Source organism: Heliangelus exortis, chromosome 10 (assembly GCF_036169615.1).
Source record: "Heliangelus exortis chromosome 10, bHelExo1.hap1, whole genome shotgun sequence".
In the NCBI taxonomy this organism is placed as follows: domain Eukaryota; kingdom Metazoa; phylum Chordata; class Aves; order Apodiformes; family Trochilidae; genus Heliangelus; species Heliangelus exortis.
In genome coordinates this window covers 22,710,659-22,732,350 of record NC_092431.1, presented here as the reverse complement: position 1 = coordinate 22,732,350, position 21,692 = coordinate 22,710,659, and the positions used below count along the sequence as shown (strand labels likewise).

Genomic DNA, 21,692 nt, shown 5'->3' with positions numbered 1-21,692 from the left:
GGGGCATCCACCAAGGGTAAGGCTAAAAACGGGGAGCAGCGCCCAGAGGAGGCAGAGTTGTGGACAAAAGCGCACATCCCAAAGAAAGAGGGTGGGTCCAAGACAGGTCGCGGTGCAACCACCAGCCCTGCACGGCACATCACCCCCGGGGAGGCGGGGACCTCCCAGCCTAGCACCGCCGCCCACCCCCTGCAAGCAAGAACCAGCAAGCTGGAGCTGGGCCACTGTGGGTAGGCCTCTTCCCCACTAAGTCCTGACTGCCTGCAGCAAGAACCACCCCCCCACCCCTCTTGTCCCCCTGTCGCCTTCCCCTACCCGAAGCACGTGCTGAGCACCTCCCCCATGGAGAGGCCAAGCACGGGTGGGGCAGAGCCCACGCTGAAGGGTGAGGAAACAAAGAGAGGGGGGTGCAGCCCCAAATGGGAGGGCAGGGCAAAGCACGGAGGGGGCGGAGTCACAGATGGGGCAGGGCTAAGGCGAGGGGGTGGAGACACATCTGGGAGGGCGGGGCCACACTCAGGGGGACGGTGACAAGCGTGAGGTGGGCGGAGAGACGCATGGGGGCACGGTGAGGCTCAGAGGCACCTCCCAGAGCAGGGAGAGGCCAAGCTCAGAGGCGTGACCGCACACACGGCAGAGGGAGCAGCTAGCCAGCGTGTGGCCGAGATCTAGGGGACAGAGCCAGTGCAGCCCAGGGGGCGGAGGCGGTCGGGCGGGCACGGGACAAGTACAAGGAGCCCCGGGGATCGCACGGGGACGGGAGGCGTGGAGGGGGGGGACTAAATAACTAACGTTGTGGAGCCACACAAAGACACACCTCTCCGCTTACGCGTCTCCGCCTAACTTCTCCGCCTTTCTCGTTTTCGCACCAGCGCAGATTGCGGAGCCGCTGTTTATTAATGATGTCTCTCGTTTATCGCCGCGTGTGCTGCCGCCCCGTGGCTGAAAAGCGGTACTGCAGATGAAGGGCCGCGCACGCGCACCGGCAAATCCTGTCTCAGCCGGACGCCTTTGCGTATGAGTTACCTGAGTAACGGTGGTTCCTTCTGCGCATGCGCCGGAGAACCAAGCCACCGTAGATGGACGTCGGCGGACTGACGGGCTCCCTGGAGCACCTCCTTAAGCGGGCTCACGTCTCGTTTTTTTGGCGTCCATCAGCTGACAGGTATCATCAGTGTTACACAATTGACCTTTATGTTTTACTCTGATCTGTGGCAGAATGTTGTCCAGTCTCTAAGTCCTCTAAGACCCGATTCAAATTCTCTAAAAAACCCCTCATGCTAACGACTGCTTTGTCCGCAGCAACAGCATTCAGAAAGAGAGAGAGAGAAAAGAGAAAGAGAGGAAGGACGGGAGAAAGAGACGGGGTGAGCCAGAAACAGGTGACTGCAAGTGCCTCAGTCTAACTGTTCGGACAAATTCCAGGCTCTCCATATATGATGTATTGCAAAGAAAAATCGGTGTTGTCACCGTTTATCTTTGAAGGAATACTGCTTACCTATAAAGGAACTGTTCCCAGGCCCAGGAGGAGTCAAACCGCAGGAGATGGTTGAGTAATTACAGCTCTAGATCAGGTTCAGCCAGGACACAGCCCACCAACCCTCTCCCATTCAGCTTCCCACACTCGCTCCGTCTCCGGTCTGTTTGGAGCGTTTCTTCCCTCTCAGCTTCTCTACTCTTCTTTTCTTCTTTTATGCAGGCACAAAAATCTCCAGAGAACAGCTAAATGGGTCACAACCAGTACATCTCTGTGACTTTATTTTGGATGGTAAAATCTCTGTAGACAGTGAGGTGTCTGAGTGTTACATAAAGCAGATTCAGAGATTTTTTTTTCCTTGGCTCACCACAATGCCTTTAATCTGAATGATCATCCATGCAATCCAGTATTTACTAACCATAGCAGGTCCAAGAAACATTGCAGTAAAAATACTGTCCTCAATTTAAGAACTCTGCACATTTTGCAAGTTCAATTTATATTCTAGTGTGATACCAGCACATCGTTATACTTAATTAAAAACCGTACCCCTTCATAATGTCTGCAGCTCTTTCGCGTGCCCGTAATCCAGAAATAAGGCAACATGATATCCTCTCCAAGGCTATCTATCCGAGAGGAGAGGATATCGCGTCCTGACCCTATTACACAGACAGGGGGGTTTTTTGCAGTTATCACATAAACATTTAATTGGCACAAAAAGTAATCATTCTTTAACGGATAACAGACTGGAAAGGGAGTAGTTCCCAGCTGACAGAGCAGCCATGTGTCCTCAGATCAGCCTAAAACTTGTGACAATATTTTGCTCAAACATTCCTCTAGAAAAGGGATTCCCCAGACAGCTATAGATCAGGAGATATTTCCTCATTATTCACCAGAAACTATGAACAAATTCCCTGTGAAAGAGGCAAAATAAAACGTAACAAAGAAATGCATCTAGTTCTTGTTCCAGTTCTATTTTCCTCTTCCTCCAGCAAGTGAGAGAAATGCTTTTGTGTCTGATTTTCTACCTGTACACATTAGAGCTGAATACTAGGGGTAAACGTAAAAGCAAAAAGAGACTTTTTAAAAATTATTTTTAAAGCAGAAATAACCACATTGTAATTCCTAGCAATGTTGTGAAGTACGAAGGCTGCAAGGCTGAAGAACTTTTAAGGGATTATGTGCTGAGGGTTGGACAGAAAAATATCAGTCACCGGTGTCCGCTGATGGCTTGATGTTTGTTTAACTTGTGATATTTCCTTTAGCTTAAGTGGAGGCAGGATTTCAACTTCTGCATACCGTACCTAAGAAACATGCACATTTTAATACAGGACAGGTATACTTTCAGTGTGCCTTCCCATATCCAACGCGCTGCCTACATTGCAAGTGTCTGAGCAGAAGCCGGTGGCATGGCTTTCTGCAGCCAGATAAAGTCCCTGTGCTTTTACAGCCGGTCCACTCCGCTTGCTCTGGCATTTCTTTCCTGAGTCTTTGCCTGATGTTGTTTTAATTCTTCAAACTGTGGGACTGCATTACTCAGTTACCCTGGGAGATCCTTCCACAGTTTAGTAGATATTACGGCTTTTTTTTTTTTTTTACTATCCCTGACGTTCATCCTAAATTTTACTTTCCTTCATTTAATTCTGTTCTCTACAGTATTTTTTTTCTCTCCGTGGTTCCTTTTTTATTCCAGATCAACTACTAGCAACTAGAAATGTATATTATTTCTTAGTTGGAGAGACCTAATCTTGGGCAGGTAAGGGTAATTATGTAGTGCACTTAGGGGTCCGCTAACACTTTCTCCTTGATTAACTATACCTGCAGGGATGATAATTGCTGTTACGCATGGAAGTATCAAGCACCAAGTGGCAGCACAGCCCCTCCAGCGGTGTATGGGGTGGCACTGACAGGCTTTGAGACCAGCTCTGTGCAGTCCCTGGGGCTAGGAGAGAAGAGCTAACTGCCTCTCTTTAAAAGCTAGAGGCTCTTTAAAACACTAGAGAGCAAAATAGATGGATGAAATACACTGGTGAAGGGATAACAGTTACACGATTTTCTTCCCAGTCTATTGTGCCTTGCTACAGAAACAGGGAAACGTGACTACTGGAAATTAAATTCATAAGAAGGGGAAGGAACTATTTATATGCTGATTTCACATTGGCTTAAATCATGAGCTGCTCTAATAATCCTGTGGAACTGGATGACTCTAAGCACTGGCTGAAGTAAAAAGAGAGCTCGGGTGAAGACGATGTGTGCCACTAAGTTTGCTTTTAGTTATTTACTTATTTTTGCCCCAGTAATGCTTAAACATTAATCACGACTGGTACTAAGAGAAGACTTCAGCAGCCTTTCCCAGCTGTCGTGGGCTGCAACCCCCAAAGCTTGCCTCTCATAATTCAGTTTTAGCTTGAGGCACTTTAATGTTAATTTGAGCAAAGGGCTTATTTGAAATCCACATTGGAAAAAAAATGAGCGTAAGTGTGCTAGTGCCAAGCTACAAACACTTTTGTACGGGGCAGTAAATCAATACTGCTGCCTTGCTTTGGAGAGACCGAGACAATTAGGCCGATCGTATAGGACACGATAAAACCTCGCCAGCTTATTACAGGACCAATAGCAAAGACCGATAGTTGCATACTACCCTGCCACATTTTGACATTCTGATATACTTCAGACCATTCGCTTTCAGCTAGTCGTGCACTGAGTACCGGAAGAGATCGGACATTTTTTAATTTATTTTTAATTATCTGAAAAGCATGGTAGAAGTCAAAGAAAGAATTCAAGGAGAGCAATAGTTTATTGTTCCACTTTACGAAAAAGTTTGTGAAGTTCTTCTGTTGGAAGAGTCAGTTAGATACAGGTTGGGCTATGAATACTTTTTCCTGCACTCACCTGCTGAAGTTTAAGCCTGTGAGCAGTCATACATATTGAAATGTTCGTGGGCTCGCTGTCTTCCTCTGGACAAGGGTTAAAGATATTAACTTCATGAACCCAAATAATTGATCTTGATGACCTTGCAGCACATGGAAGATAGGAAGGAAGTCAATGAGAAAAATGCACAATGAAAATGGGGAGACGTTACAGGCATCGTGTGGGTGCAGCGTGAGGATGAACAAGTGGGGAGAAAGCAGGACGGGATGCCAGTAGTACATCTTCCAGTAGTACAGGGTCTGTAAATGTACTTGGACTCAGTAATGCAGTCATGATGCTGCGGTCCCTCTCACGAATTGCTACATAAGTAGCAAATTGCCTTATAATCTGACCAATGACTTTTTGCAGATAAGAAAATGCTCAGCTTTCATTATTGAAGCTTTTCATCCAGCTGTCTGAAACAACAGACAACTTCCTCCCAGCTCCCTCCTTCAAGTGACAAGCAAAATATAAAACAAGGTAATTTAAAAAAGGCCATGAAACAATAGAATACTGGTGAGCTTTTGGTACGTTACATCCCTGAAGCTTATTTTTATTTTGTGCTAGAGTAAAACCTGTAACTGCCTATTAAATGTAAAGTTACTATTGCCTGCTCAGTCACAGAAAGCTTAGTGTAGTTAGAAGCTGAGAGCTGGCAAAACTGTCTTATAAAAACTCTAAACTGCATTAGAATGTGTGTGAAAAGTAATTTTTTTCTTTACAAGAGAAAAGCAGCAGAAAAAGACCTAAACCTAATAACCCTTTTAAAAAGGGACCACTCAAACTTTGAAAAAACTAAAAGAGGGATTTGAAATGTTCTTTTAAAACTTCTTTTCAGATCCAAAAATTCCCAGCACTCTTCTCGCCTTCCTTATCGCTAATGCAAGGTGGCCCTGTGTATATCCTAGCTGCCAACACCTAATTAAGCAAGAGGAAGAGATTTCCAAATATATATAAGTGCTGAAAGGCAACTGCCAGGTCACTCGCTGTGCCAGCTCAGGTCATAACCCATGGCACTAGTTATCCATCTGCCTTGTCAGGTCTCTGAACAGATTCTCCGTCCTATGGCTGGGCACAGGAAAAGGCTGCCTTTCCTCTTCTCACACAGCTTACTCTGCGGGTAGTTTTTCTAGAATGTTGTGTCGGTGGTGGCGGTGGTTTTAAACTTTCTACTAGCCGTTTTTTCTGTTTGTACCTTCACTCATCTCATGACTCGTTTCACTGTTCATTTACTCACTGGGACAAAAATTGATTAGGACAGGCAATAAAGAAGTGCACATCAATGAACAGAAACCAAACTCATTTGCCTCATGAGGTTAGCAACCTGCTGCACCATCGTGAAGCACAGACATATTTACCCTTAAATCTTGCCTTTCTGAAAGCAAGAAGAGAATGATAAGCACAAAGCATGTAACATAAAACTGAAAACCCACAAATACCTCATCCTAGTAGGACATAGTGCCGTCCCTGAGGGGCACAGCGCATACCACTTAAACTCCATTCGTACACAGCTCATTAATTAGCAGTACTTTGCAGAGGAAATGTTGCCATCTGCAGATAAAAAGGAGGTATCTTGATGCAGGCCATGGAAATTTTTCTTTCCGCAAAGACAAACTAATAATCAGTATCATCTGGGGAGGGGAAAAAAAGCACAGAGGCTCAGAAGCAGAAAGAACAGTGGCCTCTGATTGCAAGTTACCTCTCAGAGCACCCCGGCCATATGGTGCTGCCTACCTTCATCCATTTACTTCAGCAGTGAGGCAAGAGTGTATTTTTCCCCCTTCGGAGCTTCTGTACAGCATGAATTAGTGAGCTGGATATATTGTAGTGAAATATATCCCAGCTCTCATCCTCTCTCCACCAAAACTGTCGTTATCTGTGGAGCAAAAAGAGGGTAGAGGGAAAGATAAAAATCTCATGCGTGAGCTGTTGATAACTAGGAAGTAATTCTGTCTGGCTGCCTCTTTGGGTTATGTCAGCCTAGCTAGTCTCCTCAACGTGGTTACTTACTGTGCAGTAATTCTCTTTCCCAGATAGTGCTCTTAGTTTCTTACTATGTCGACTGCTTATTCCATAATATTAGTCCCGATTGCTTTTACAGCTAAGATCTCTAACCAACTTAATTAGTCTTCTTCTTTTAAGAAATTTTGAAAGGTATCTCAGACTTCTCTATCTTCCTTTTCTCAGCGTGCTTCACAAATATGCTATTATACTGAGTTTTCATCATCCTCATCTCTACAAGGTAGAAGAGATTTAATTAATTGCAAATAGTTAATATTAGACTTTAATGGATTTGCAATACATTTCATTACTAATAAGCCTGCATTTCAAAGCTGCGAAAGACTTCACACAAATAATGGTCTGGTGTGGCTTCAAATTTGCATTCTCAGACTCACATTCAAGATTTGCAAAATAGCAACTGCACAGACACTTCCTAATTACTAGGGTTTTTTCCCTTTTCTTTCTCTTGATGTCAATGTCTGACCCAGACTTGAATGATGACTTTGCATCAGTACGGACTAACGTTAGAAAAGGTGTCCTGTTTGCCCGAGGTGACATATATTTTGTTGTTGGGGTTCTGATGCTCACCTTAACTGATGTCAGAGTACATTCAGTGTAACTAACCCAAGTTTAGCATCATTATTCCTGGTTTTCAGCACAGCAAATGAGGTAAAAATCTTTTTCCATCGAGTACGCACACAGAATAAGATTGTTGGTTATAATCTGCATATGAAACATCTTAGATTGGCATAGCCCCCTTATTATTTCCTCCTGTACTACTGAAGAACGGCATTGATAAATGATACGAGGGCCTCGGTAGGGTTTTCAGGTGTAAAATATTCCAGACAACCCCCGAGAACTTTGAACAGTTGACTTATTTGTGGCATATGATGTGGTATGCTATGGGAACTAAATATCAGGGTTGTTTTTTATCATACAGTTCACAAGGGGTTAGTAACCAAGTCTGCTTACTGTTTGTTTCTCTGCCATATAAGCTTATAAAAGTACATTAATTCCTCATCAATTTTCAGTTTAGCTCTGAATAGCATTCCCAATAGCATTGTGGGGAGGAGTGAAACGGCCACAGGGATTTTGGAACAAATCCTTTGCGGAGAAGATAGTGATGTGCAATATTTGCTTAGATTGATTTACTTTCACCGTAATTGCTACATCGGCTTTGTTGACAATAGTTAATTAAGCCCAATGTAACTAATTGTATTCTCCAAGGCAGGTGGTGTAGACATTTGCAGGTGGTAAAGGGATGCTGTGAAGGGCAACAAAGTTCTTGACAGTGACCCCGATTTGAAGTCCTTCAGATCTCCCTATCCCTGCCAGTGCCCATGGACTACGTTGGGCCAGGCAGCTGGAGCACACTGGATCTGACCCTCAGCCTTCCTCAAATTGCCAAAAAGTTTCAGATAGAGAAATAATAACCCAAAATCTGAGCTGAGTCTAAATAAACCCCAAACACAGAAACAGATACGTAGATAGCCTACCTTGAGTTTCCTTTTAGTGCTCTCAGTTAGACCTCCTCCTCCATTTATTTACTCATTTACAGTTACTTAAACTTCCTTAGGTCAGGATGTGATGGGACAGATCCTCTGTTTTTCTGGATCAACTGAATATGAGCTCCACGTGTCTGACTTGCACATCGTTCTGATATGTAGCTGAACGTCTTGTTTTACACAGATGGGCAATTATGCATACAGATGCTCCTATAATTTATTCCAGAGTTGCTGAACTGTTCGTACAGGCAACTTTCCATCTATTCCTAACACTCCACATTCTAAAAAGGTGTTTTTTTCTTGTTCCCAAAATATTATTCATTAAACAAATTTTGGTAAAACAGCTATGCCTTTGAGAGCTGGAGATTCTTAATCTCCTAACAGGTTATTTGTGGCTAGAGAAAAAAAAAAAAAAAAAAAGGAAAAGTCTAATATTTTCCACAGTGCTATGTTGCCTGCTAATTTCTTGTAAAAAATGGTACGTTTACCACGTCTCATCGGCACTGACTTAAGTTTGGCAATAAAACCTTTGCCAACAAGCGTTTTACAAGCAAAAAATTGCACGTATCTCCCTGAAAGCTCTTTTAAAGAATATTTTCTTTGTAGAAAATTCCTTTTAACATTTCACAGCTTAGACATCCTGCTCCCAATCTAGCTTTACTGATTTCAGCACCATTACAGCAGGAATGAATGTGACTTGCTTGATTGTTTTCAGTGGCATGATGTTGCATGCATTTACCATATCCTTGGCAACAGCAAGGCTGCCCTATGGCCATTTAAGAGGAAAGAAATGGAGTGACTCAGAATACACCATAGCCCCTGCAAAAAGGGGAGAGGAGAGGGAGAGGGAGAAACAGCCACAGAGCGGGGTCTGTGAAGATTAGGCGTTGGTTTGAAAACAATGAGGAAGTGAACTGAAATCCAAAAGATTACTTGTCTACTTTCTAGCTGCACCAATAGTCGCTCCTCTGCTAATTATCTTCCCTTTCAAAGGGGGGGTGCCATTAGCAGTATCATCACAGTAGTACTGTCTCAGTCTACACTCAAGATGCTGCTTCCATTTGAAAACATTTTCCATTGCTGTTATCCGAAGCCCACAGTTTTTAACAAAAAAGGGCTGATTATGAAAAAACAAAGTGACATTGGGCTGTCGAAGCAAAATATCCTCACCACGAATCCTAGTCGGCAGCTGGATCGTGCAGCAAGAGGAATGGCTCTATGGAAGCAGAGTGGAAACGTGTCATTGAGTGGGGCAGCCCGGCTGCTGTGCAACTCCCTTGCAGGTCGTTATTCACCAGAACGGATCAGCCTCTTCACATGAGTTTTGCAATTGCTTTTTGTGCATCGCTTGCTTCTAGATCAGAAGGGGCACGCTGGCAGAATACACTCAGCTTTAATAGGAACAGTCTGGAGTCAAGTATTTCCCAGAGGAAGACTTTTGATGTGTAATAGAACACATTCTTCTCTGCAGTGTTGAGTAAATTGTAGCCCGGGAAAAACCAAAGACTTTTGTTAAGGGCCTGAATTTTATAAATTTTCTGTCTCACAGATCACGTTTATGTTAAAAAAAATCTATCTGAAAAAAGAACATATGATTAAGTGGATTCTTTCTCTTTACGTGAACGCAGGCACACTGCTAACGTTCACAGGCTTCGTTTTACACCGCATCAAAGAGAGCTGTTTTTTCTCCTTTGCCTTATATTCCAGTTTCGGACCATTCCACTGATAATTTCAATAGAAACTACTGCTCTAAAAAAAAACGGTGCCACATAACCAGGGACAGGATTCAGCTCACCTAATCCAGGCAACTAAAAGCTGGGCTTTGAGTCTATGCTGTTTTATTTTGGCTTTTTCTACAGTGAATGGAAAACCAGGCACTTCTTCATAGGGAAAAAGTTCCCTGCACAGTGTAGCTACCCCACTGAGAGGTCTCCAAAGGTACCTGGTTATTTTTGCCTCTGCCAGTCTACGGCAAATAGTTAATTCTTGACTCTGAATCACCTGAAGCTGGTTGATGTGCATGATGCATTCCCCTTCCTTATTTTCTTAAACATGGAATTACTACAGCATCTTAATCTGATGTTTTGTTGAGTAATTTTGTGAAACTACTCGCCCCATCTTATGATAAAACGGTATAAAAATGTGTAATTTGCTCCCTTTGGCAGGATGAGTTACAAATTTTAATACTGCACTTCTCAGTGGTACAAATATAATGTCAGAAAAGCAGCTATTATTGCTAAATTAGGAAGTCTGAAGTCAGTTTTGGGTAGAAGAGCTTGGTTTCTAGTAAAACTTATTACTAGAATGAAGATGTGGCTTTGATAAATTCAGAACACACCCGAACTAGAAATCAGAGGTTCTGTTAACTTCCAGAGACCTCGTCCTTGGCATGCAGTCGACCGACTTTGTTTTTCTCTGTTGTTTTTTTTTTTTGTTTTGGAACTCTTGGCAATTTCTACACTCGCTGTGCTAGTTAAGACCAAGGCTATCAGTAGGATTAGACAAACTACTGTCGTCATTTCTTCTTGCCAGCAGAACATTTTTTTTTATTATAGCCCATCTGGAGACTAAAATATGAGCTAAGAATAAGAAGTACTTTGGAAAATGATGGTATAAATCTACTCTCTTTAAACATTTCACCCGCGATGGTGAAGAGCAACGCAGTACCATGTCACGCTGGTGATACCTGTGTAAGGTGCTCCACTGCCACTTCTAAGTTTCACACAGAGAGATCGGACTTCCCTTCATCTGCAGCACAGCTGAATCAGCCTCCTGTTGAAGAGAAAATATGTGTGAGATTTTGCTTCTTGCTAGTAGGAAACAATTTGTGATGTCTCTGGCCCTAGAGAAGTGCCAGGCACAATTAATCTTGTTTAAAGCATTGGGCTTGCCTCTGATGAACAAGAAAGGTCAGAGGCTAGGGACGTATGTTGAAAGCTAATTGCTGAAATGATTTGTCTGGTTTGGATGCTTGGATCCTGCTACACAAGTTAGAAGTGCAGAGTGCCCTAAGTGCGATGTTTTAATTGAAGCTCTTATAATACAAGAGAGTAACAATTAAATTATCATCTCACTAGAGGCTTGGCTATTTACATCTGGACAGCTTCTTCTCTTTGATCTCATAAGAAAAATGCCCCCGCCTTGTAGTCTTAAAATAATTTGCAAGTGCCGTAACCTGCAAATTTCATCAGTAGAGAAATCTCTGCTCCCATCTATTGGTGAGCAAGAGAAGAACGCCCGTAAAACTAGTTAAGCTGTTTAACTGTTTTAACCACTGAGAAACCACAGATAATCCAGAGAGCAGAGGCTCTCTGACACCATCCATTCATTAAGAAAAAATATGGCCCTTCTTTGTCTTTCACTCCAGCGGCACTTCGGAAGAATTTGGAGTTAAGTTTCCATGTCCACAAAGTCTTCTCAGCATTCTGTACTGGGATGTCATCTCTGTAAGAGCTCTCGTAAAAGATTTAGTGAGTAGACATGCTGGAGAGACACCTACATGATGAGATTAAACAAAGGAAATATTTTTTCACACAAACCATGGCAGCAGCAGCAGACGTGATGGTTGAACTAGCTGATCTTTAAAGATCACCTTCCAACCCAACCATTCTGTGATCTTCACTCTTTAATTCAGCCATGAAATAAAATGAAACCTTCAGATAGCTTTTCAGGAAAGAGATACAGAAAATGACAGAATACTGACTTGTAGAGGGCTGGAAACAGGCTTGCCCAGGCAGGAGTCAGACCTCTGGAGCTATGGTGTTCAAACAGTGCTAGCCTATAGGGAAATCCAGTAGGCTGGGATGGAGAAGTGATGGTTAAAAAGACTGTAAGGCTACAGAAAATTCGCAGCTTCAGCTGGTGACCAAGTCAATGGACCATTGCCAAAGGCGCTGAATGAAGTAGATGGTTTTATTTATTGTGCGTTGTTTTCCCAAAGTTAATGATATCTTTGCCATGCCATTATTGAAGGCCCCTTTGTTTCAGAGTTTCATACTTGCAAGTGATGAACTATTGCTTGAAGGCATTTGAAAAACTGTCTGTGTGGGAATGGACACAATGCTATACGCTGACTTTGAAGAAGGGTCGTTTTCTGTAGTACTGTTGCTAGCAGGAGTTCTGTCTGGGCTCTGGATATCTGGTGATCAGATGTAGTGGCGAGGTCTCAACTAGGCAGAGAGGAAATCAGTCTAAATAAAGTAAATTACTGGATTCACACGGAAGGACTGAATTTCTGAGCTCATCAGATGCTTTGCTTGAATTTTCTCAGCATCCAAATCTTAAATGAAGCCTCACTGCCATTGTTAGGAGCAACATTCAGTTCTTGCCATGCTCTCATCAGTGGTCAGTGCTATTCTGAGATCATTAGGAAGAGGTATAAGCATGGTAAGGAATGTTAAAACGAGACTGGAGGGAAAAGATGGTGCTGAATAAATCCATACTGGGGTGAATACAGTGCTGAGACAGAATATCATTCAGCAGAAGGGTTTATTGCTAAAACTGGCATGTTGCAGTTGAACTGAGATTTTCTAAAGAAAACTCTGTCCACAGACAGCTGACTGATGAGTTCACATATAAAAGACTGTTGAGGAGTTTAACCACTGAAAGGCCATTTAAATGCCCTACTTTCTCACGGTCCCACTCTGGAAAGAGTTACTCCGCTTGTAAGAGTTACACAGCCCATGCATATCCTCCCATTGTTTCAACTTAAGGGAACATCAGCTGGTTTTTTCTATTGTGAACAGGGGCCAGGATGGAGGGCTAATTAGTTCTGTTCAGTTAAAATGTCTTTTATGAGGCCAGGCTATTGCGTGCACTGACACCGGACAATGGGACTGGCAGTCTGAATCTGCGATCTCTTTAAGACAAGGAGTATTTACACCACTTCTTAGGGATTTTTTTTCCCTGTGTAAATTTTCATCTGATTATTCGTACAGATGGTTTCAATAACAATGTTTAATTTATCTGATGGTAAGAACAGGAATCAGTTTTCCTAGATTTCTCATATTCCCAGATAATTTTAAAATTTGAATTTCAAGTATTCTTGCCTTTCTTTTTCCATTCAAAATATCTGGACGAAATATCTGGATGAAGGCATTTAGAGAAACATGTACTTTGTATCTAACTTGTAGGAATAAATAGGATTTTCAGAAAACAGCTTGAATTTTACAAATTAATCTAAAATGGCAAAACTTAAGTTGCCACTAGAGTAGGCCCAGTAATAACTACAGGGAAGAAAATTAAAAACAGAAAAAAGCCACATATGCCTTTTGTCCTATATTACCCCCGTGGCTTAATTACACAGATGCATTGTGTGTTGAGCTAAAAAGCAATAAAGGCACTGCAAGAGGTACCATTAATGAGTCAGCATCACCCCCTGAAGATCAGCTTCATTTCTGGAATCTTTCTGGTGGAAATGCCTTTTGTTTCTTACGTTTAGCTTTATCTCCAGCAGTCCATTTCCAGAAGCCTCCAGTTTGTTGGTACTGGTAGAAATAGCTACGAAAGGGTAACGACTGAGATAATGGGCAAGATCACAATCAAATTCTACCAGTTCAGCAGTATGTATCCACCATGCAGACAGTAAACTCGATGAGAACATGTTATCAATGAAGTAACAACTCAAAGACACCTTTTTAAGGTTGAGAATAGTCTTCCATGGGATGAAGACATGTGGTGGAAACATGAAAAGCATGAAGGCACATGGTGAAAACATGCAGGATGGTGGTGACGCAGAGTAGATGTCACTGAATTATAAGTATGTCCTGGAAGTTATTGCTATGAGGGATTTCAGGATATTAGACAGTCCCAAGATACTTAGGGTTCTCCTGTCTCTTCAAGGCTTTAGGACTTGGTCAATTTTCACTTATGGAAGTTGAAAGCAAACCTGCCTTGAAGGCATGGAAAGTTGTTAAGAATTGCTGCATTTTCCAGTACACCAGTTTTGAGGAAGCATCCCACAACATTGAGAAATCACATTTTTGCCAATGTGTTTATGGTAAATGGTTGAGTAAGACTGAAAGAAAGTTTTAAGTATGAAAAGAGTAATTTTTTTTGTGAAAACTGCACAGCTTGACAAAGATAACAGTTTTAAAAGAAGAGTTTCACTGGGGAGAGAGGGAAGTAATAAAAAAAGCCATTGTAACGCAATGGCCACAGGACACACAGGAAAGGTACAACCTCTCTCCACACTTTCACCTGAAAGGCGTTGAAGACCTCTTAACACCACAGATATGGCTATCAACACAGATTAAAGGTGAGCTCCTGCATCACTGCATTTAGGTTATCTCCAAATATACAAGTGCATTTCCCCCCCTTTTTTTTTCTGCAACACCCTTTAGAAGCCAGGGCAATGAGTTGTTGGGCCCAACCCGCGACTTCGGAAACACCGTCTGTCTGCTCTGGATTTAAACACCTTGTATCTATAGATTCCGTTAGCTGATGTTTCATCCTGATGTTGCCAGACAACAGCAAAAACAAGGAGCATTTTTAACCTTCTCTGAGAGCTGGATAATTCACTGGATTACCTCCATCTGCATTGAATGGAAAACTGAAAGCTATAAACTCTTTTTAAAAGTTCACTGTGAACAGAGAGTGCTACAGGAAGCAGCAAGCTTATCAAAGATCTTTACGTTGCATACAGTATCAAATGTTATGTTCACAGGGAAACCAGACAAGCAAATTGGCAGGATATGTCAATATAGTCTAGACTGGAAAAGGTCCCCTGAGAAATTAATTTCCAAATCTTTAATCTACCACATTTTATATATGTTTGACTACAATAGTACAGCTTCTCATACACATGTACTTTAAGAAAAATGTAGTTAATACTGTTGAAAAAAGAATTAAGGGAAATAAAAGGAATTGCTGTGTTCCTTTTTATCCAACTTCATGTTTTCCCAAATGAAACTTCAAGCCTCATCAGCAAAATCTGTGCCTTTGTCATACCAACTGCCCACACCCTTTCTGTCCTCACTGGAGCTCATCTGGTGCTTTAGACTAGGTGTTGAAATGCTCTGCTGAATCAGAGCCATAATTTAGATTTCTTTTTCTTTCTTTCTTTAAGGTAGAGAATGAAGAGGTTACTCTTCCTCCTGAAAGACGCAAGAGTTTGTAAAAAAAGGGATGATATGGAAATCTTGCTGCCCCTCTTCTCCTGGGTGACGTCAAGAGTGTTGCCAAACTTACCATGTCAAAAGTGATAGCAAGGAGTGATGCAGCACTCGGGACCTTCATCACCATGTCACCCATTCTCAGATCATTGGCTTTGAATGTTTATTTTGTACCTGTGTTTGAGATAAACCTATCATGGAAAAAGAGATAATTATGAACTCTCCCAAAAGTGTTTGGCATTGCAGAGGACAGAAAGAGTTCAGAAAGAATTGAATTAGGAGTTAGGAACGAAATCCTAGTATAGGATAGTCTCCGTTTTTAAAGCTATTTCAGCTTTAGCCCTCATAAAAATCATGGCTTTGCAAGAATTTATGCCCAACTTGAATGACAAAAGGATTTTATTTGAAAAAACTTGTATTAATTTTAAAAAGATAATGCCATGTTGTCCTTTGTGTTTTGTAGCATTGCTCATTGCTTCTGTCTGCTAAGTCTGGGTAAAGGATTTAGTCGCTAACAACGCAGCAATTGGTCTCATCTTGTGAAACTGAAGGTGATTTTTTTTTTTTCTCTTTCAAGACATGCAAACCTTAATCCTTAGGTTTTTTAAGGAAATAATACTTCATCTGAATGCAACAGAGAGGATAGATTGTTCTGAAATGTGTGCACTGTGTATTCTTGTGGATATCCTTCTTTGCACTCTACTTACATTGCTGCCATTGTATGCATACTAAAAGAAAAAATTGGAAAAAGCACAGCCTGTGAAGACATCATTAGTATTTCCTACCTCCCAATATGGCTATTTCTTTACTTGCTTTTCCCTTTCCCCGAGAAGCATTGCAGATGCTTCTAGACAGGATGCCTTACCTACACTTCTTCTTACACACAAGACACTCACCAGTGCAGAATGTCCTTTTATCAAGCCGATTCTGAAATCACTATGTTTTTATTCCACAATGAAGCACACTGCATTGAAAGAGCACATATTTCCTGTTACAAACTCTTTCATTGAGCACTCCTCAAGACATCTGGGGAACCTGTCTTATCCAATTGCTTTCTTGTTGCTTTGCAGGAGATTTCACTGAAGGAACGAGAACAAATCAACTACAAACTTGCATGGAAAAGGCACACAAGTTTTAGATGTCAATCTCCAATTATCAGTGACCGAAAGGGGAAAGGATCCTACTCCAGTGCCACACAGGACAGTCCTCTCAGGTGATCGCACTCTTTGTCAACTCTTTCTGACAGCTATGTTAGAAGTTTCTGGTTTTATCACTCCATATAATCTTTTCCAACTGTCCATCCCCTCTCTGCCGAAGAGAAATGACCCCTAACCTCTATTGACAAATTAGACAGCCCTTTCCTGTGATTCTTGGAAAATTAACTTACTTCTTCTTTTAGGGAACTACAGTACTCTTAGGGACATCTTTAATGTCACATAGTATTCTTTCAACGTCCTTATTGAAAAGCAGCAGTAAAGCCATTTAGAGTATTATGCCAAAGAAAACACACCAAAATACCTTGAATGATGGTTCATCAAAACCTTGAAATTTGCAGTATTTTCCAGTCTCCGTTTTGGTCATGCTTAAAGGTAAGTGTGAGACAGAAAGAAATATGTTAATAGGTTCCTAACAATACCAACCAGCTCTGACTGCACTTTTTGAGCTGATATTGTCAGTATGACATTCCACAAATATTTATAGCTCTCTACCTTTGATGATTTCATTTCCATCACTTCCATGCCAGTGTTCTCTTTGAGCAGTGCTGTTTGCGTTTAAAGGGCTGTGCAAGCATTTGTCAGAACCAACTCTGAAACAGTAAAAAGCTATGTTTTTCTGGTAGTGAAATACTGTTTTAAATATAGTGAAATCCTGTGTCTGTTACAGTAGCACATTAAATGAGATTTTTTTTTAAGAGCTATTTTTACCATTCTTATGAATCTGAAGTGGTGGTGGTGGTGTTTTGCTGGTTTCTACAGTGCAATTTCAGTATGCAACCATCTCTCCAAGTTGAATACTTTGGAATCCATGCATGCTTTGCATTTTTGAGATAATTTGATATGAATAATAGTTTCACGTAAACGTTTTGGCGGTAACAAAAATATCTTCAACGTTACTACTTACAGCTTTGAAATACCAACAATGGTTTTACACGCCAGCAATGAAAGAGCATGATAGTCAGGTTAAAAATCATTCATTTCTCTCTCCGGAGCTCATAGTTTCTCACTGAAAGGTTTGAAAACAAACCTACTTTCAACATTTTTTTTCTATATTAACATGACACCAGGAACAGTTAGTCTCTTCTCCTGTGGGCAAGCACTTCTAAAGGGAGCTTGAAGGAACGCAGCTCTTGCTTGCTTCACTCCACAGCTGTGAGGTAAACATGGGGTATACTATGTCTGAAGCGTTAAATAACCGGAGGAACTGGACTGGAGAATTACAACAGCAGCAGTAGGGAAATTTCTTCAGTGATTTGAGAAGGTTGCCTGGTGCAAGCTGGATGGGTAATTATGTATGCACTAGATATCCACTTCTCTCTATTTGAATAACACACAGGGACCAAGAATTGTTTTCTTTAAAATATCAAAATGAGCAATGACCATGTTCTAAAAATAAAACCTGTGAGTTTCAACTCTGCCACTTCTAGGAAAGGCCGTTGGGAGGCATAGGATTACTAGAACTAGGGGAGGCCTCATTTTCCTTATTTGCTATCGTTTAACAAAATCTGAAGACATCCTCCTTTGCAGAGAGCAGGAAATAACTCCTGTGCAGTTCCAGCACCATGCCGGGGTTACGGTGCCCATTTCACATGTGGTGCTAAACAATGGAGGGCTTCATGGGGGCCAAGACCTGCACTGAAGCTGAACTGAGTCACCAAACACTGGACGAGGGGACATCTACAGTGGAGTGTTCCTGACTAGTGACAGATGAAAATACAAGGCTCTTAGCTGCCTTCTCCCTCCGGTGTTATCTAATACAACTGGTTGTGTTCCACTACTGGAGAGATTTTTTAGAGTTACATTCACAAGTGCATGTTTAGCAGACAAAAAATTCTAGCCAAAATTTTCCTCCTAATTGGTGATTGTTTTTGAAACCTGAACATTGTTAATCAATGCTGTATTCTCCACCTTTGCTCAGAGTCTGCTTGGAATTAGTAACCTAAAGTTTTATGGCAATAAACTCCAGTATCCTTCTGAGAAGAACCAGTGTACATGTTGTCTACATACTAACAATGCAACCAGGCTTTGGCATGTCACTGAAAAATGAAAAGGATTGTACGCATGGCATATATATGGTACAACCTTAAGATGTCTGCATCTGGGAGACAGATTGTAGCTGCCGCTTCAGTCCCAGGAGTAAGCAGCCCAAGAAGTGCCCAGAGCTGAGAGGTCATTGCCTTATATAGACTGAAACATGGTGTCATTGACTTCAGTAGCAAAATTCTCAGTGACTTGTCTTTTGCCCAGGATGGATCATTGTTCCCCATATATGGTAGCAAGTATTTTACCAGAACAAGCATGATTTTTACGAATCGGAGAATATGCAGTCATTCAGACAATTTGTAACAATAGTTATGAAATGCACATCTCGGATTTATTTTGCAAGAATATTCTTATTTTTCTAACCAAAGCTGCTTGTTATGCAAACTCTGAGGACTGTGAAATATTGCATTAATAACTTTTACACAGTATTACAAATAGTGTGTTTAGAAAGGATTAAGAAATAGATCTGGCTACAACCTTACTGCAAACCTCCCAAACTCATACAATTTACTAGGTTTGTATTGATGTGGAAAATTTGAATTTGTTTATGTCTGCAAACTTACCTTAATCATTTTGCTCCTCTAGTTATTAATCCAGTTTAACACCTTCAGCCAGTGGGAGTTTTTCTTCTTGCAGCCTCCTCCACTTTCTTCCTTGTTTCTATAAAGGAACATCCAGGTTATGAGATACCAAATAGCTAACAATGCTCTAGCTGCTTTGCCAAGTATAAGTTCAGCTAAAGCTATCGGCTGATTACCCTGCTTATTTTGCTCCCGTTACCACCGATCCTGCACTTTGCAGAGATTCCATCTCTTGTTTGCAGGCTTGCGAGCCTTTGCACAGCAAGTTGCCTCCAGATGTGTTGTCATAGTATTCCCAGTGGTGAGTAAGCAATGGTAATTGAGCTGTGACACTCAGCCAAAACCTCCAGCATCCCTGAGCCCTGCCCATAGGGCTTTTCACACTTGCTGGTCTTTAAGGTTCCAAGCAAGGAACTCGCTCCAGGATGGGGGCCATCCTGAAGGGTATTCGCAGAAGGGATAGGCTCATTCCCTTCACTGAGCTGGAATTAAACAGATGGAAAAAACAGAAATCTCCAAAGCCCCTTTTTATCGTTGTCATTTTTCGTTGGCTTTGTTTCTGTTTTCTCTTTGACCGTGTTGTGACAGTACTGATTTTGCAAATATTTTTGTATGAGTATTTATGAGGCATAAAATCTTTTCTATATGCAAGTTCAGCGTAGCCTAGAATCACTGAGTAGCTAGTACCTAGTGGCTAACCTGTATTTGTACTCACATAAAGCACGAAAGTGTCCTGGATTTGCATATAAAACTGATGTTTGGCATCTAACCATCAAATTTGCTGCCGTAGGACACAGCAGAAGCAAACTCAGTCTCACTTCTCACCGCACAGTGCCACACACGATCTCTGTACCTCTCCAAGTGCACAAAGCAGAGCTGTAAGAAATCCAAAGACTAACATTATGGTCACTTTGCACAAATTAACATAACCAGATAAATACCGGAGGTAAGCGGAATTAGGTCTCATGATTATAAATTTTGAACTAAAGAATTAATTTATATTCATTTGAAAGAGCTCAGTGAGGCATAAAAATATTCAGGAATGTTTAATCCTGAAGGGAATGAGATTTATCAAAGCAGTTTGAAAGGATAATACATTAATTTCTGGTTCTGCAGGCAAAGAAAAGCTAAAAGAGTTTAAAGCATTAACTTAGAAGCTATTTTTCATGCTGCTATCGTTACCTCAAGTTTGATGCTACAGTGAAAGGCAAATCTGATTTTGGTATGCAATTATTAACTTGTTATAAGCATTGGGCTTACATTTTAAGATCAAAGCAAGCATATATAAACCATTTTGAGTACATATCCTCAGCTTTATGTCCTTGCATTCAGTTTATATCCAGCCATCGGTGTGTTTCCATTACCTTCTTAGCAAGTTCAAGAGCAAGTAGAATCTGTACTGAAAGGGAAATGTAGTTAATTTAACTCCTAGTAGTATGTCATTGACCCAAATGATCGAACCATATATATTACACATTTACCTAAACAAAATTCCCACTATTCTGACAAATATCAAAGCTAGAGCTCCCCATAACTGAAATTGCTACTCAAAGATTATCTTTGAGAGTATGAGAGGGTGGAAGGTTGGCAGTTTTCTTTCTTTCAGGTAAAGAGTCATTACTATGATAGATTCCACCTCCTCTTTCCAAAAGTCACCTTGGACTACAGCTAAGCAATCTGCAGGTCATCACTATGACCTAATCCTCGTGTCTTTACTTGTGATTAAACTCCACCTGGGATCTATTTGTGCAGGTTTTTAATGCTTCATTAAGTCTGGCCCTTTGCTTCTGTTTGTTCTGTTTAGTATAAACTTTCCAACTGGGAAAAAACTAAGACATCATTTTGAAAACCATTACTGAAAGTCTATTTTCCAAGCATTTTACGAAGAATTTAAGAGTACAGATTTCAGGCTCTAAATAACACCTTGAAACTCCTTCCGAACAACTGTCATTTCTTCCAGTCTTTACTGAAGAAAAAATATTTTCTTTTTCTGATTCAATCCTTACTCACTGTTCGCCCAACCTCTAGTTCTCAAGAAATATGATTTCTTAGGAAACAAAACAAAACAAAAACAGAAAAAAACCCCAGATCTAATTAAGCTATTTATCAAACTTTTCCAAGTGCAGAGAGTGACAAATTAGCCCTATCTTCCACCAGCAATCTGATGGATGAGAAGATAAAGATGCAAAGGCTGTTATTTTAGCTGGAAGCCCTCTACTATATCAATTGTTTGGCCTCAAGCCAAAAGACCCTAAGAGATGACAAGAACTAATGATGGGTCCATGAAGTTTATGCAGCATGAGGCCTGACATCAAAGAAGTCTGTCCTTATTTGCAATATCTCTATGCTGTCCCCCTGGAACATGAAATTTTTTCAAAATTTTTATTTACTTCATCATCCTACTTTATCGGTAAATGGAAAGAAAATGCAAACTGTAAGCAAATCTGCAAAATAATATATTGCCAACAAGTTCTGCTTTTCTCTACAAATATGTGATTGTTGTGACATTACTTTTAAGTCCACCAAGAGAGTCTAGAACAGGTGGACTGCAAATAATTTTCCCTAAAATTCCTTTTACTTCAGAAGACCTAGGCTTCCTGTACACCAGATAAAACCTGTGCATGTGGAATCAAGAATGGAGCCCTGGTCAGAAGGAGTCAGTCAGCTTCAGTAGAGTCAGGATCCCCAAAGCTGCAACCCTCTGAAATCAGGTATACAAGGGCTGCTGCAGAAAGAGGATCAGAATGCCAAGTTTCCTTCAATTCAGACAGTGGGAAAATCTTTTCATGGAATTAAAAATCACGGAGAGTTGGAACAGTCTTGCACTACATCTGACTCAGGAAGATACT

At 41.2% G+C, this 21,692-nt stretch overlaps 1 long non-coding RNA gene across 5 annotated transcripts; it reads right to left on the bottom strand.

The window, feature by feature from the left end:
• Positions 1-1,460: 1,460 nt before the first annotated feature.
• LOC139800623 (uncharacterized) lies at positions 1,461-21,677 on the bottom strand. Of its 5 annotated transcripts, none has more exons than XR_011727842.1 (6): positions 19,559-21,677; positions 18,826-18,915; positions 15,079-16,081; positions 14,385-14,984; positions 6,119-12,246; positions 1,461-2,778 (listed from the first exon to the last, which is right to left on the bottom strand). It is a non-coding gene; the product is annotated as an uncharacterized lncRNA (long non-coding RNA). The 5 variants fall into 5 exon arrangements; XR_011727844.1 differs by having other exon boundaries at positions 1,461-1,722; XR_011727845.1 differs by lacking the exon at positions 1,461-2,778 and having other exon boundaries at positions 4,304-6,260; positions 7,882-12,246.
• Between the last annotated feature and the right edge of the window lie 15 nt (positions 21,678-21,692).